The sequence below is a fragment of the Pan troglodytes genome, chromosome 1, assembly GCF_028858775.2.
Source record: "Pan troglodytes isolate AG18354 chromosome 1, NHGRI_mPanTro3-v2.0_pri, whole genome shotgun sequence".
Taxonomy (NCBI): domain Eukaryota; kingdom Metazoa; phylum Chordata; class Mammalia; order Primates; family Hominidae; genus Pan; species Pan troglodytes.
In genome coordinates, this window is record NC_072398.2 from 161,079,131 (window position 1) to 161,094,875 (window position 15,745).

At 37.3% G+C, this 15,745-nt stretch overlaps 1 protein-coding gene across 9 annotated transcripts in view; it reads right to left on the reverse strand.

The window, feature by feature from the left end:
- The window catches only part of LRRC7 (leucine rich repeat containing 7), a 571,260-nt gene that overhangs the window by 222,431 nt on the left and 333,084 nt on the right, over positions 1–15,745 (reverse strand). The gene's annotated exons all lie outside the window — the stretch shown is intronic.

Consider the following 15,745-nt stretch of genomic DNA (forward strand, 5'->3'; position numbering starts at 1 on the left):
TTTTCCACTTTTGAAGTTGTCTTTCTGCTGTTTCCCTACGTTTTGTACCTTTAAAATATTACATTCTTATTTCTGTTTTCAGAGATGGCATTCAGTATTATTTGCTGTATTTCACTCTTCTAAGTTTGACTGTCTTCACTTACCCACAAGATTTTAGACAGTCCATAACACAGTCTATTACTTTTCTTGTTCGTGTGCCAGTTGCTAAACTATAATCATTCTGTCAAATTGTCCAAAAAAAATGTTCCTTTTAGATGAACATATGTAACAGGGTTTTTAATTTCATGAGCATACAAACAAGTAAGATTTTCTCAGAAAAATAAAATAGAACTCATGGTATTTTTATGTTAGTATTGTTCTTTGTGAGCAATCATTCATTCATTCATTCCTATAACGTGCTTCTTTGTGGCAGGCGCCCTGTGGGCACTGGAGTTACAAAGATTCCAGAGACGCAGGGTTTCTCCACCTCAGCACTACTGACATTTTGGACTGGTTAATTCTTTGACATAGGGGGCTATCGTGTGCATTGTAGGATGTTTAGCACATCCTACACAGCCTCTGCTCTGAAGGGCTTATTTTCTAAATGGGAATGACCTTTAAATAAATAATTACTTCATAGAGTGACAAGTGACACGATAAAAGTATGGATAGATTGCTATAGGAACACAGAAGGAACAACAAACAGTTCAGTAATTAGGAATAATTTTAAGAAGTGGCATTTGAGCTAGGTTTTAGAGAAACTTGTTATAAAAATCACATGTACTTGCAAATGTAAAGAGAAATAATGAAAATACTGAAAGAGTAATTCTAAAGTTGAGATATAATCAATAGATTTTTTTGAGATTGTAGCTCGAGATAGCATTATGCACATAATCTTATATATGCAATACAACCTCAAAGGATTTAAAAGATTTTGGTCCAAAGTGAAGAAGCTCTAAAAATTCCCATTAGAGTATGTTGCAGGAAAGTCTATTGTCCTACTCTCATGAATGGAAAAGGAAACTTCTGGGATGTAGTGTTTGTCAACCTTGGCACAACTGACATTTTGTATGAGATAATTGTTTGTTGTGGGGGACTATCTTGTGCACTCTAAGATGTTTAGCAGCATCCAAAGTACCCACTAGATACCAGCAGCATTCTTTACAGTTGTTACCATCAGAATGTCTCCAGACATTGTCAAATGTCTCCTCTCTTTACTGATTGTCAGAAAAGTAAGCATCTTACCTCCATTTGTTACCTCCTTATGCTACTAAGTGGGTTCCCACGTGGCTTTCCCTTAGCTATTCAAACTAGCCTACCTGAGGAATGCACTCATTGGCTCTACTCCTTCTTCATGAAAGTAAGCACTGGTGGCTCTGGGGCCTATCTCCCTTTCTCCACATGGAAGTCCATTGGTGTGATTTCCCTATACAAATAGCTGAACCTGAAGATATGATCTCTACTGTACGTCAGGGAGCAAATATTAGGACTTGATCACAAGTTTGGCACACATTCTCCATCAGTAATGCTAACTATTTGAACTTCATCCCTCTGAACCAAATATCTTGCTGATTATTTAGACTCATTTGCATATTAACTCAGTTATCTTAAGGAGAAAGTTCTAATAAAAATGGTGGTATTAAATATTTACCAATCTATAGTCACATTATACATGTAAAATTGTTGAAATGTGTAAAATTTCTAAATCATTGCTTTTATTATTGCTGTTGCTCCTGCCTGTAATGTTATTCCTGTAAATCTTCTCATAGCCAGTCCCTTTTCCTCATCTCAGCTCATATGTTAGTCCATTTTCCACCAACCAAAATAAACTATCCTTCTTGCCTTCATTTTATATATTACCCTATTTTATTTTCTTATTAACACCACTGAAAATATCTTAGTTTTTATTTGTTTATTTGTTGTTTTTCTCCCTCTGCTAGATTTAAAGTCCATGAGCGCAAGTAACTTGCCAATGTTATTCACAACATAAATAGCTTCTCAACCAGTGACGGTTAAATGAAGACATTTACACAGGCATGAATGAATGATTCTTTACCAGTAAGAAGCTGGAATTCTAGAATATTTACAAAGAGAAACCACTCAATTTCTATCAGGCATCTATAATTAATTGATAGTTGCCAAGGAGACAGCTATAATTAATTAACAGTGGTCAATGAAAAATCCTGACAGGCCTATTTTAATGAATACTATAATGAGGATACATTAGTTCACTTATTGTGGAATATGCATGGAGCTAAAGGCAGATAAGGCAAAGTGCACCAGTCTCTGTATGTTCAAATCTTGTGTTAACTTCCTGACATTTCCAATAATAGGTTTTTTAAAAATTCAAATGATAAAAGAAATATTGGGTGAGATGTTTAGGTAGTTTTTACTTCTCTGAATATCTGAAGTGCAACGACAAAACTATATATATATAGTTTTATATATATAATATATATAATATATATTTATATTTTATATTTTTATTTTTATTTTATATAAAATATATTTATATTATATATGATAAAATTTTATTTTTATATATAAAATATGTATATAATATATATTATATATAAATATGTATATAATATATAATATATAAAATATGTATATAATATATATTATATATATAAATATGTGTATAATATATAATATATAAAATATGTATATTATATATTATATATATATAATATGTATATAATATATATTATATATATAAAATATACATATAAAATATATATATAAATTTATATATATATAAAATAGCTAAGACCACAGACCCTGGACTCAAACTACCTGGGTCTGAATCCTGGTTCCACCACTCACTAGCTGTTTGACTTTGAACAAGCTAAATAACATCTTTGAACCTCAGTTTTGTCATCTATAAGAATGATAATAAGAATCCCTATGTTATAGGGTTACTGTTATGATTAAAATAGTTAATATAGGTAAACCATGTAAACAGTGCCTGACACATGATAAATACTCTCTGTGTTAGTTATTAAAATACTTAGTGAAAGCTTTCAGAGTTTGAAAAAGCTTTAGAGATTGTCTAAGAAAGTGTTTTCTAAAGTTTTTCCAAGGATTTATAAGTGTTGCATGATTTTTAAAAAATTTCAGATGGCCAGTACATTTTGGCAAAGCTTGTTGAAAAAAATGTTACGCTTCTTATTGGCAGGACTTCTCAGACAAAATATACAAATGTTCGTTGTGAATCTCTAACAGATGGAAATAGTTTAAACTACTTCCTGTTTATGTAACCAAGGAACTTTTTCTTTTTTTCTTTCCTGCAGGACATTTCTTAGACTAGAAGCACACTTTGCCAGAAGTTTTTCTATCAAAACTTCATTTTGCAGAAGATGAAACAGTTCTTGTGTATCTCAGTCTGTGAAATCATAGACATACTTAATTTATGAAAACACAGCCCTAGGTTTATTTAAGTAGGTTATTGTGAGTATTTAAATTAGATTAGATCATCCTCATTTGCCTGCTTGAAACTCTGACCTGTTAGGCTCTGCGCCTCCGCTCCCAATATTCACTTCAGGCTCTCCTTGCATTTATGATTATTTTGGACATAGTTCTTTGGCTTAGTGTCACATTCCCCTTAAAGATGATGTGGTTTTGCCATTTGGCCTTATGCACTGTAACCTCAGCAAAGGGAGACACTCCCTTTTTACTAGAGGAGAATTGGTGACTTGCTCCATATCACACAGAAAATTAGTGACAGTGCTGACACAGGATCTTCATCTCTTTTTCTAGCACTGGCCAGTCATCTGAATCTGGCCTGTTTTGTCTGGCTTGACCATTGTTTAAATATGAATGTTTTTATGAAAAATATGTGCTCTACAGTTCACTATATTCTATGCCAGGAGTCAGCAAACATTCTCTGTAAAGGGCCACATTGCAAATGTTTCAGGCTCTCCAGTCCATATGGTCTCTGTCTCTACTCAATTCTACCATTGTTATATTACATGATATGTTAACAAATAGACATGGTTTTGTTGCAACAAATCTTTATTTACAAAAACAGACTTGCCAGATTTGGACAAGACATAGTCTATCAACCCTATTCTATACCTGTTCTTAAAGTCTAAGAATATTTAAGTTTCCAGACCATGAATAAAGATATAACAGATAAATTAAGGATTGAGAATATTTATTATTATAAAATTGTCACTAGATAACTATTTATATGTGTGTATTATTTGAAATCCTTAACTATTTATATGTATGTATTATTTCAAATAATGAGGAACACTGCTGGAATCCAGAGACATTTGCTCTTAATGCTGTCATTTTGGTTGCATTTATTAAAATTAAGTCCTTCCTATCATGCTATCACTTTACAGCATTTATCCGATTGCAAAGCTGGAAAATATTCCAGTTGAAGCAGTGATGGAATTTATGCAATATTTTGGTACATCTGTCACTTTGACAAAATTGTACAATCTATGATTTTCTTTCTATTAGATTCAGAGGTTTTATCCATTTAAATGTACGATTACCTCTGAAGCCACATGAATTTGGCTGGAATGTTGTTTTCCCATAAATTTCCAGTGCAGCAACTTGGATTTGCTGACTCAGGATTCTGCAAATTTTTGGCATGGACTTATGCATTCCAGTTTTTAACTTGTTTTTCAAATGTGCTCACTCTTTCCAATTACTGGCTATTCATGGCACAAGGACAGGAAAACTTCTCCCAGTTATTGCTGTCTGATGTCTCTCTCTTAATGACACTTAAAAAAAGAATTTTTTCACTTTGCTTAGTCTGTGTCCTGTGTTTAATGGACATTTGGATTTTATGATTTAGACCTGTCAATTTTATCACATAATCATGGTCTTCTCTTGTTATTAATTCATCTCTTTGAATAAACTGCATATTATAAAATTTTAGAAATAAATCGCTCTTTACAGCACAGTTACTGAAGACTGCAAGGCCCAGGATTTTATATTCTTTAAAAATGCAAACTCAGGCCGAGCACAGTGGCTCACATCAGTAATCCCAGCACTTTGGGAGGCCGAGGTGGGTGGATCATCTGAGGTCAAGAGTTTGAGACCAGCCTGGCCAACATGGTAAAGTCCCGTTTCTACTAAAAATACAAAAAATTAGCCAGGCGTGGTCATGGGTGCCTGTAATCCCAGCTACTTGGGTGGCTAATGCAGGAGAATCGCTTGAACCCAGGAGGTGGAGGTTGCAGTGAGCCGAGATCGCACCATTGCACTCCAGCCTGGGCAACAAGAGTGAAACTCCCATCTCACAAAAAACAAAAAAAAAGGAAACTTCTGGAACACCTCATTATGAGAATATGTAACTTATTGTTGTTATAAACCAGGAAACATTAAATACCTAGTGTCTGATGGCAGATAAAACATAATTTCTATTATCAAATGTTTTCTTTAGTTAATACTATATCTTAAACCAAAGTCACAGCTGTGATTGTTTGTACTTTTCAGCATTTCAACTCAACTTCCCTCAAGAACAACAAAAAGTCAAACTGGCTTATGGCATCTTCCAAAAGGATATGTGACCAAATTAAACATCTATTATTTTGTGAAAGAATATTGGGAAGACCTAATTTTTTAAACCACTTTGTTAATGTTTATCAGTTAAGGTATTACTCCTTGCAGTATTTAAATTATTAGGATAAACATTGAAAATATATAATTTGCATTAAGCTGTCACATATTTTGAGGATTTCCTTAGGAAATATTTTTTCCTTTTAGATATTCAACATTGAACAGTTTAGGTTAATTTTGTGATGTCTTATTGAAAAAGTTTTCTTTCCTATGATTATCTCTAGTTTAATGCACAATACGAAAAAATGATTCTGTACAAAGAAGTAACTTCATTAGTAACCTTTTAAGAATACATCTTGTTTATACAGTAAGGTATATTTGTTAAATAAAACAGAAAGATTAAGTTGTAAAATTGTACCTTAATAACAGCAACTGGCTATAGGACAAATACTGCACTACTGCTTTTAATGAAGGGTTTAATTAGACTGAAGAGAAAACTGAATTTTATTACTTTCTATATAGTCTTCTTGAATTTATAACCAGAACCAATTATTCATTCATGCTGTACATGAATTTTCCACTGACTGAAAATTATTGTGCAGTCCTAACTCACGATTACACAGCAAAGATATAATCATGCTTGATAGAACTTTTGAGCTCTTTGTGAGGGAAAAGGTGCCCTATAAGCAAGAACAATGACATTATTTCTGAGGGTGGGGGGCTACTCTGTCAGAGCTGAAGGTCCTAGAATGCATAAAGCAGCAGTCCAATCAAAAGGTTATGAGAAACATAATCAGTTACTAATATGCCCATTTTCATTAGAACATATTGCAACCTATATTATATGCTTATGAAGAGATGTTGAATGTTACTGAAAAAATAGTGAAGCCAAGTTAAGCTGTTTTAAAACTCTTGTAGATAACTGGGCAAGGACCACCACCACCACAAAGTTTCTTTTCTAAAAGACCCCTTTAACACATACATATGCATGTGTGCATATACAAGGACACACAATGTGTCAGGCTCATTGTTTTCTGGCTGTATTTCATTGAAAAAGTTATTACTTGTTATATTGGGCTTTCTGAGTATTAATATTTATGTACAATCGTTGCTCAGTATCCTTGGGGGAATTGGTTCCATGACCTTCCTGGATATAAAAAATCCACTGATACTCTAGTTTCTGCAAAATGGCATAGTAGTTGCACCTAACCTACACACATCCTCCTGTATGCTTTAAATACCTAATACAATGTAAATACATGATACAACGTAAATGCTTTGTAAAGATTTGTTATACTGTGTTGTTTTCTTACTCGTATTTTTAAAATTATTGTAGTTTTTTTTTTTCCAAATATTTTCTATCTGCAGAGGTCTAACTGTGCTTTTACAGAGTTTGGCCTTAGATTGTTGATACCCTGACGGGTGTATCAAATAGGCATAACTCCGTGACTAAGCTGTCAGAGAATTTAAACTTTAGAGGCTAAGGACCTTTAAAAGTAATCTGCCAAAGTAGCCATGGCCATTTCCCATGCAACTACCTTTCTTACTTGCCAGCAGAACCTGCCCTGCATCAGAGATGAGAAATGTCACATAGTCATCATCCAAATTTCTTTTGCAACTAGGACATGAACTTATGACCTAGTTCTGGCCACTGGAACAGGAAGAGGACTCTGCTGGAGGAGATTGTGAGAAAGATTTCCCTCCATGATTTAAGAGGGAGGAAGCATGCAAATCAAAACAACAATAAGATACCATCTCACACCAGTCAGAATGGCTATTACTAAAAGTCAGAAAATCACAGATGATGGTGAGGTTGTGGAGAAAAGGGAACACTTAAACACTGTTGATGGGGAAATAACTTAGATTAGTCATTGTGGAAAGCAGTTTGGCAATTTCTCAAAGAACTTACAACAGGGTGGAGCCAAGATGGCCGAATAGGAACAGCTCCAGTCTACAGCTCCCAGCATGAGTGATGCAGAAGATGGGTGATTTCTGCATTTCCATCTGAGGTACCGGGTTCATCTCACTAGGGAGTGCCAGACAGTGGGCGCAGGACAGTGGGTGCAGTGCACCGTGCGCGAGCCGAAGCAAGGCAAGGCATTGCCTCAATTGGGAAGCGCAAGGGGTCAGGGAGTTCCCTTTCCTAGTCAAAGAAAGGGGTGACAGATGGCACCTGGAAAATCAGGTCACTCCCACCCTAATACTGTGCTTTTCCGAAGGGCTTAAAAAACGGCACACCAGGAGATTATATCCCCCACACGACTCGGAGGGTCCTATGCCCACGGAGTCTCCCTGATTGCTAGCATAGCAGTCTGAGATCAAACTGCAAGGTAGCAGCGAGGCTGGGGAAGGGGCGCCTGCCATTGCCCAGGCTTGATTAGGCAAACAAAGCAGCCGGGAAGCTCAAACTGGGCGGAGCCCACCACAGCTCAAGGAGGCCTGCCTGCCTCTGTAGGCTCCACCGCTGGGGGCAGGGCACAGACAAACAAAAAGACAGCAGTAACCTCTGCAGACTTAAATGTCCCTGTCTGACAGCTTTGAAGAGAGTAGTGGTTCTCCCAGCATGCAGCTGGAGATCTGAGAGCAGGCAGACTGCCTCCTGAAGCAGGTCCTTGACCCCCGAGCAGCCTAACTGGGAGGCACCTCCCAGTAGGGGAAGACTGACACCTCACACGGCTGGGTACTCCTCTGAGACAAAACTTCCAGAGGAACAATCAGGCAGCAGAATTTGCGGTTCACCAAGGTCTGCTGTTCTACAGCCACCGCTGTTCTGCAGCCACCGCTGCTCTGCAGCCACCGCTGCTGATACCCAGGCAAACAGGGTCTGGAGTGGACCTCTAGCAAACTCCAACAGACCTGCAGCTGAGGGTCCTGTCTGGTAGAAGGAAAACTAACAAACAGAAAGGACATCCACACAAAACCCTTCTGTACGTCACCATCATCAAAGACGAAAAGTAGATAAAGCCACAAAGATGGGGAAAAAACAGAGCAGAAAAACTGGAACCTCTAAAAAGCAGAGCACCTCTCCTCCTCCAAAGGCACGCACTTCCTCACCAGCAACGGAACAAAGCTGGACGGAGAATGACTTTGATGAGCTGAGAGATAACTAGAATGGATAACTAGAATAACCAATACAGAGAAGTCCTTAAAGGAGCTGATGGAGATGAAAGCCAAGGCTCGAGAACTACGTGAAGAATGCAGAAGCCTCAGGAGCCGATGCGATCAACTGGAAGAAAGGGTATCAGTGATGGAAGACGAAATGAATGAAATGAAGCAAGAAGGGAAGTTTAGAGAAAAAAGAATAAAAAGAAATGAACAAAGCCTCCAAGAAATATGGGACTATGTGAAAAGACCAAATCTACGTCTGATTGGTGTACCTGAAAATGATGGGGAGAATGGAACCAAGCTGGAAAACACTCTGCAGGATATTATCCAGGAGAACTTCCCCAATCTAGCAAGGCAGGCCAACATTCAGATTCAGGAAATACAGAGAACGCCACAAAGATACTCCCCGAGAAGAGCAACTCCAAGACACATAATTGTCAGGTTCACCAAAGTTGAAATGAAGGAAAAAATGTTAAGGGCAGCCAGAGAGAAAGGTCGGGATACCCACAAAGGGAAGCCCATCAGACTAACAGCGGATCTGTCCGCAGAAACCCTAAAGCCAGAAGAGAGTGGGGGCCAATATTAAACATGTTTAAAGGAAAGAATTTTCAACCCAGAATTTCATATCCAGCCAAACTAAGCTTCATAAGTGAAGGAGAAATAAAATACTTTACAGACAAGCAAATGCTGTGAGATTTTGTCGCCCCCAGGCCTGCCCTAAAAGACCTCCTGAAGGAAGCACTAAACATGGAAAGGAACAACCGGTACCAGCCACTGCAAAAACATGCCAAAATGTAAAGACCATCAAGACTAGGAAGAAAACTGCATCAACTAACGAGCAAAATAACCAGCTAACATCATAATGACAGGACCAAATACACACATAACAATATTAATTTTAAATGAAAATGGGCTAAATGCTCCAATTAAAAGACACAGACTGGCAAATTGGATAAAGAGTCAAGACCCATCAGTGTGCTGTATTCAGGAAACCCATCTCATGTGCAGAGAGACACATAGGCTCAAAATAAAGGGATGGAGGAAGATCTACCAAGCAAATGGAAACAAAAAAAGGCAGGGGTTGCAATCCTAGTCTCTGATAAAACAGACTTTAAAACAACAAAGATCAAAAGAGACAAAGAAGGCCATTACATAATGGTAAAGGGATCAATTCAACAAGAAGAGCTAACTATCCTAAATATATATGCACCCAATACAGGAGCACCCAGACTCATAAAGCAAGTCCTTAGTGACCTACAAAGAGACTTAGACTCCCACACAATAATAATGGGAGACTTTAACACCCCACTGTCAACACTAGACCCAACAACGAGACAGAAAGTTAACAAGGATACCCAGGAATTGAACTCAGCTCTGCACCAAGCGGACCTAATAGACATCTACAGAACTCTCCACCCCAAATCAACAGAATATACATTTTTTTCAGCACCACACCACACCTATTCCAAAATTGACCACATAGTTGGAAGTAAAGCTCTCCTCAGCAAATGTAAAAGAACGGAAATTATAACAAACTGTCTCTCAGACCACAGTGCAATCAAACTAGAACTCAGGACTAACAAACTCACTCAAAACCGCTCAACTACATGGAAACTGAACAACCTGCTCCTGAATGACTACTGGGTACATAACAAAATGAAGGCAGAAATAAAGATGTTCTTTGAAACTAACGAGAACAAAGACACAACATACCAGAATCTCTGGGACACATTCAAAGCAGTGTGTAGAGGGAAATTTATAGCACTAAATGCCCACAAGAGAAAGCAGGAAAGATCCAAAATTGACACCCTAACATCACAATTAAAAGAACTAGAAAAGCAAGAGCAAACACATTCAAAAGCTAGCAGAAGGCAAGAAATAACTAAAATCAGAGCAGAACTGAAGGAGATAGAGACACAAAAAAACCCTTCAAAAAATTAATGAATCCAGGAGCTGGTTTTTTGCAAGGATCAACAAAATTGATAGACCGCTAGCAAGACTAATAAAGAAAAAAAGAGAGAAGAATCAAATAGATGCAATAAAAAATGATAAAGGCGATATCACCACTGATCTCACAGAAATACAAATTACCATCAGAGAATACTACAAACACCTCCATGCAAATAAACTAGAAAATCTAGAAGAAATGGATAAATTCCTTGACACATACACCCTCCCAAGACTAAACCAGGAAGAAGTTGAATCTCTGAATAGATCAATAACAGCCTCTGAAATTGTGGCAATAATCAATAGCTTACCAACCAAAAAGAGTCCAGGACCAGATGGATTCACAGCCGAATTCTACCAGAGCTACAAGGAGGAACTGGTACCATTCCTTCTGAAACTATTCCAATCAATAGAAAAAGAGGGAATCCTCCCTAACTCATTTTATGAGGCCAGCATCATCCTGATAGCAAAGCCTGACAGAGACACAACCAAAAAAGAGAATTTTAGACCAATGTCCTTGATGAACATTGATGGAAAAATCCTCAATAAAATACTGGCAAACCGAATCCAGCAGCACATCAAAAAGCTTATCCATCATGATCAACTGGGCTTCATCCCTGGGATGCAAGGCTGGTTCAACATACGCAAATCAATAAATGTAATCCAGCATATAAACAGAGCCAAAGACAAAAACCACATGATTATCTCAACAGATGCAGAAAAGGCCTTTGACAAAATTCAACAACGCTTCATGCTAAAAACTCTCAATAAATTAGGTATTGATGGGACGTATCTCAAAATAATAAGAGCTATCTATGACAAACCCACAGCTAATACCATACTGAATGGGCAAAAACTGGAAGCATTCCCTTTGAAAACTGGCACAAGACAGGGATGCCCTCTCTCACCACTCTTATTCAACATAGTGTTGGAAATTCTGGCCAGGGCAATTAGGCAGGAGAAGGAAATAAAGGGTATTCGATTAGGAAAAGAGGAAGTCAAATTGTCCCTGTTTGCAGATGACATGATTGTATATCTAGAAAACCCCATTGTCTCAGCCCAAAATCTCCTTCAGCTGATAAGCAACTTCAGCAAAGTCTCAGGATACAAAATCAATGTACAAAAATCACAAGCATTCTTATACACCAATAACAGACAAACAGAGAGCCAAATCATGAGTGAACTCCCATTCACAATTGCTTCAAAGAGAATAACATACCTAGGAATCCAACTTACAAGGGATGTGAAGGACCTCTTCAAGGAGAACTACAAACCACTGCTCAATGAAATAAAAGAGGATATAAACAAATGGAAGAACATTCCATGCTCATAGGTAGGAAGAATCAATATCGTGAATATGGCCATATTGCCCAAGGTAATTTATAGATTCAATGCCATCCCCACCAAACTACCAATGACTTTCTTCACAGAATTGGAAAAAACTGCTTTAAAGTTCATATGGAACCAAAAAAGAGCCCTCATCGCCAAGTCAATCCTAAGCCAAAAGAACAAAGCTGGAGGCATCACGCTACCTGACTTCAAACTATACTACAAGGCTACAGTAACCAAAACAGCATGGTACTGGTACCAAAACAGAGATATAGATCAATGGAACAGAACAGAGCCCTCAGAATTCATGCCACATATCTACAACCATCTGATCTTTGACAAACCTGAGAAAAACAAGCAATGGGGAAAGGATTCCCTGTTTAATAAATGGTGCTGGGAAAACTGGCTGGCCATATGTAGAAAGGTGAAACTGGATCCCTTCCTTACACCTTATACAAAAATTAATTCAAGATGGATTGAAGACTTACATATTAGACCTAAAACCATAAAAACCCTAAAAGAAAACCTAGGCAATACTATTCAGGACATAGGCATGGGCAAGGACTTCATGTCTAAAACACCAAAAGCAATGGCAACAAAAGACAAAATTGACAAATGGGATCTAATTAAACCAAAGAGCTTCTGCACAGCAAAAGAAACTATCATCAGAGTGAATAGGCAACCCACAAAATGGGAGAAAAATTTTTGCAACCCACTCATCTGACAAAGCGCTAATATCCAAAATCTACAATGAACTCACAGAAATTTACAAGAAAAAAACAAACAATCCCATCAAAAAGTGGGTGAAGGATATGAACAGACACTTCTCAAAAGAAGACATTTATGCAGCCTAAAAACACATGAACAAATGCTCACCATCACTGGCCATCAGAGAAATGCAAATCAAAACCACAATGAGATACCATCTCACACCAGTTAGGTTGGTGATCATTAAAAAGTCAGGAAACAACAGGTGCTGGAGAGGATGTGGAGAAATAGGAACACTTTTACACTGTTGGTGGGACTGTAAACTAGTTCAACCATTGTGGAAGTCAGTGTGGTGATTCCTCAGGGATCTAGAACTAGAAATACCATTTGACCCAGCCATCCCATTACTGAGTATATACCCAAAGGACTATAAATCATGCTGCTATAAAGACACATGCACATGTATGTTTATTCCAGCACTATTCACAATAGCAAAGACTTGGAACCAACCCAAATGTCCAACAATGATAGACTGGATTAAGAAAATGTGGCACATATACACCACGGAATACTATGCAGCCATAAAAAATGAAGAGTTCATGTCCTTTGTACAGACATGGATGAAACTGGAAACCATCATTTTCAGCAAAGTATCGCAAGGACAAAAAAGGAAACACCGCATGTTCTCACTCATAGGTGGGAATTGAACAATGAGAACACATGGACACAGGAAGGGGAATATCACACTCTGGGGACTGTTGTGGGGTGGTGGGAGGGGGGAGGGATAGCATTAGGAGATATACCTAATGCTAAATGACAAGTGAATGTGTGCAGCACACCAACATGGCACATGTATACATATGTAACAAACCTGCACATTGTGCACATGTACCCTAAAACTTAAAGTATAATAATAATAATAATAAAAAGAACTTACAACAGAATTACCATTTGATCCAGCAATCCCATTATTGGATATATACCCAAAGGAATATAAATTACTCTAGCATAAAGGCATATGCATGTGTATTTTCATCACAGCACTATTCACAAAAGTAAAGACATGGAATTAGACATGGAATCAACCTAAATGCCCATCAATGGTAGACAGAATAAAGTCTACCACTGAGGACATAACTGAGTTCTTTTTCATAACTGTGTAATATTCTATGATGTAAATGTAGAATATTACATATGTAATTATACATAATGGAGGGCGTTATCTTCAGTGGATTAATGCAGGCACAGAAAACCAAATACCGCATATTCTCAGTGATAAGTGGGAGCTAAATACTGAGTATATATGGACAAGAAAAAGGAAACAGACGCCAGGGCCTACTCAAGGGTTGTGTGTGGGAGGAGGGTGAGAATAGAAAAACTGCTTATTGGGTATGATGCTCATTACCTGGGTGACAAAATAATCTGTACATCAAACCCCTGTGACATGCAATTTACTTATATAACAAACCTGCACATGTACCCCTGAACCTAAAATACATTTTTAAAAATGTAAAAAACCAAAAAGATCAGGAGAAAGTGCATTTAAATAAGTTAAAAAGAAATAGAAAATATATAGCAATATATTTGCATAATTTTTTATGTTACTCAAAATACTAAAAAAGAAATTTTTATAAATCATTTAGGATTCAGAGTATCCTTTATGTTTTTTCCTCACCACATTTAACTTTCCAATATTCTAGGTTTCCATTTGCATGGTTTTTTCATCAATTATTCTGTGGATATCAGAGTGATTTCCAAGTTTATAATTTCTTCTTTTCAGAAACCATGTCTGTGATTCTACATGCATTGTTTCTTTTACTTTTAATTACTTCAGAATTAAATATGTTAACATTTTTCAAATTAGTATTCTTCTTTTTAAATATTTATTGTATCTTCCAAAAAATTACTCAAAAATTCTTTTTCTGTAAGTTGTTTCTTCTTAAAATAATATAGCATCAGACTCAACTTGTTTATGACTCCACAGTTATTCCTTCTATGTAAGATATTCCTAGAGATTATTCTCTTACCATTTGATTGCTAAAACCTATATTGCTGGTATATTTGTGAATAGTGTCTATAAATATGGAAGGAATGGTACCAGTTCCTCTGGTAGAATTTGGCTGTGAATCTATCTAGTCCTGGACTTTTTTTGGTTGGTAGGCTATTAATTATTGCCTCAATTTTAGAGCTTGTTACTGGTTTATTCAGGGATTTGACTTCTTCCTGGTTTAGTCTTGGGAGGGTGTACGTATCCAGGAATTTATCCATTTCTTCTAAATTTTCTAGTTTATTGGCATAGAGGTGTTTTTAGTATTCTCTGATGGTAGTTTGTATTTCTGTGGGATCAGTGGTGATCTCTCCTTTATCATTTTTTATTGTTTCTATTTGATTCTTCTCTCTTTTCTTCTTTATTAGTCTGGCTAGCGATCTATTTTGTTAGTCTTTTCAAAAAACCGGCTCCTGGATTCACTGATTTTTTGAAGGGTTTTTTGTGTCTCTATCTCCTTCAATTCTGCTCTTATCCTAATTATTTCTTGTCTTCTGCAAGCTTTTAAATTTGTTTGCTCTTGCTTCTCTAGTTCTTTTAATTGTGATGTTAGGGTGTTGATTTTAAGTCTTTCCCACTTTGTCTTGTGGCCATTTAGTGCTATAAGGGCCCCTGTGGTATAGGCACCTGATGGAATCTACTGGTCTGTGGGTTGTGAAGACTGTGGGAAAGGTGTAGTATCTGGGCCAGAGTGCACCGTCCCTCACGGCACAGTCCTTCATGGCTTCCCTTGGCTAGGGGAGGGAGTTCCCTGACCCCTTGTGCTTCCCAGGTGAGGCGATGCCCCACCCTGCTTCCGCTCGCCCTCTGTGGGCTGCAACCACTGTCTAACCAGTCCCAGTGAGATGAACTGAGTACCTCAGTTGGAAATGCAGAAATCACCTGCCTTCTGTGTTGGTCTCTTCTGGGAGCTGCAGACTGGAGCTGTTCCTATTCAACCATCTTGCCCAGCTCTCTGGTGCAATGGCAACTTAAGAACAAATTTCACTTAGGATAACTTTCTGATTGGCCCTGACCAGGAATAACTTTTTGCCATGGTTATCATTTGTCATAAAGATTATCATGCTAAAAAAATGACTATTATCAATCAGCATTTGGAAGTTGCGAAATAAA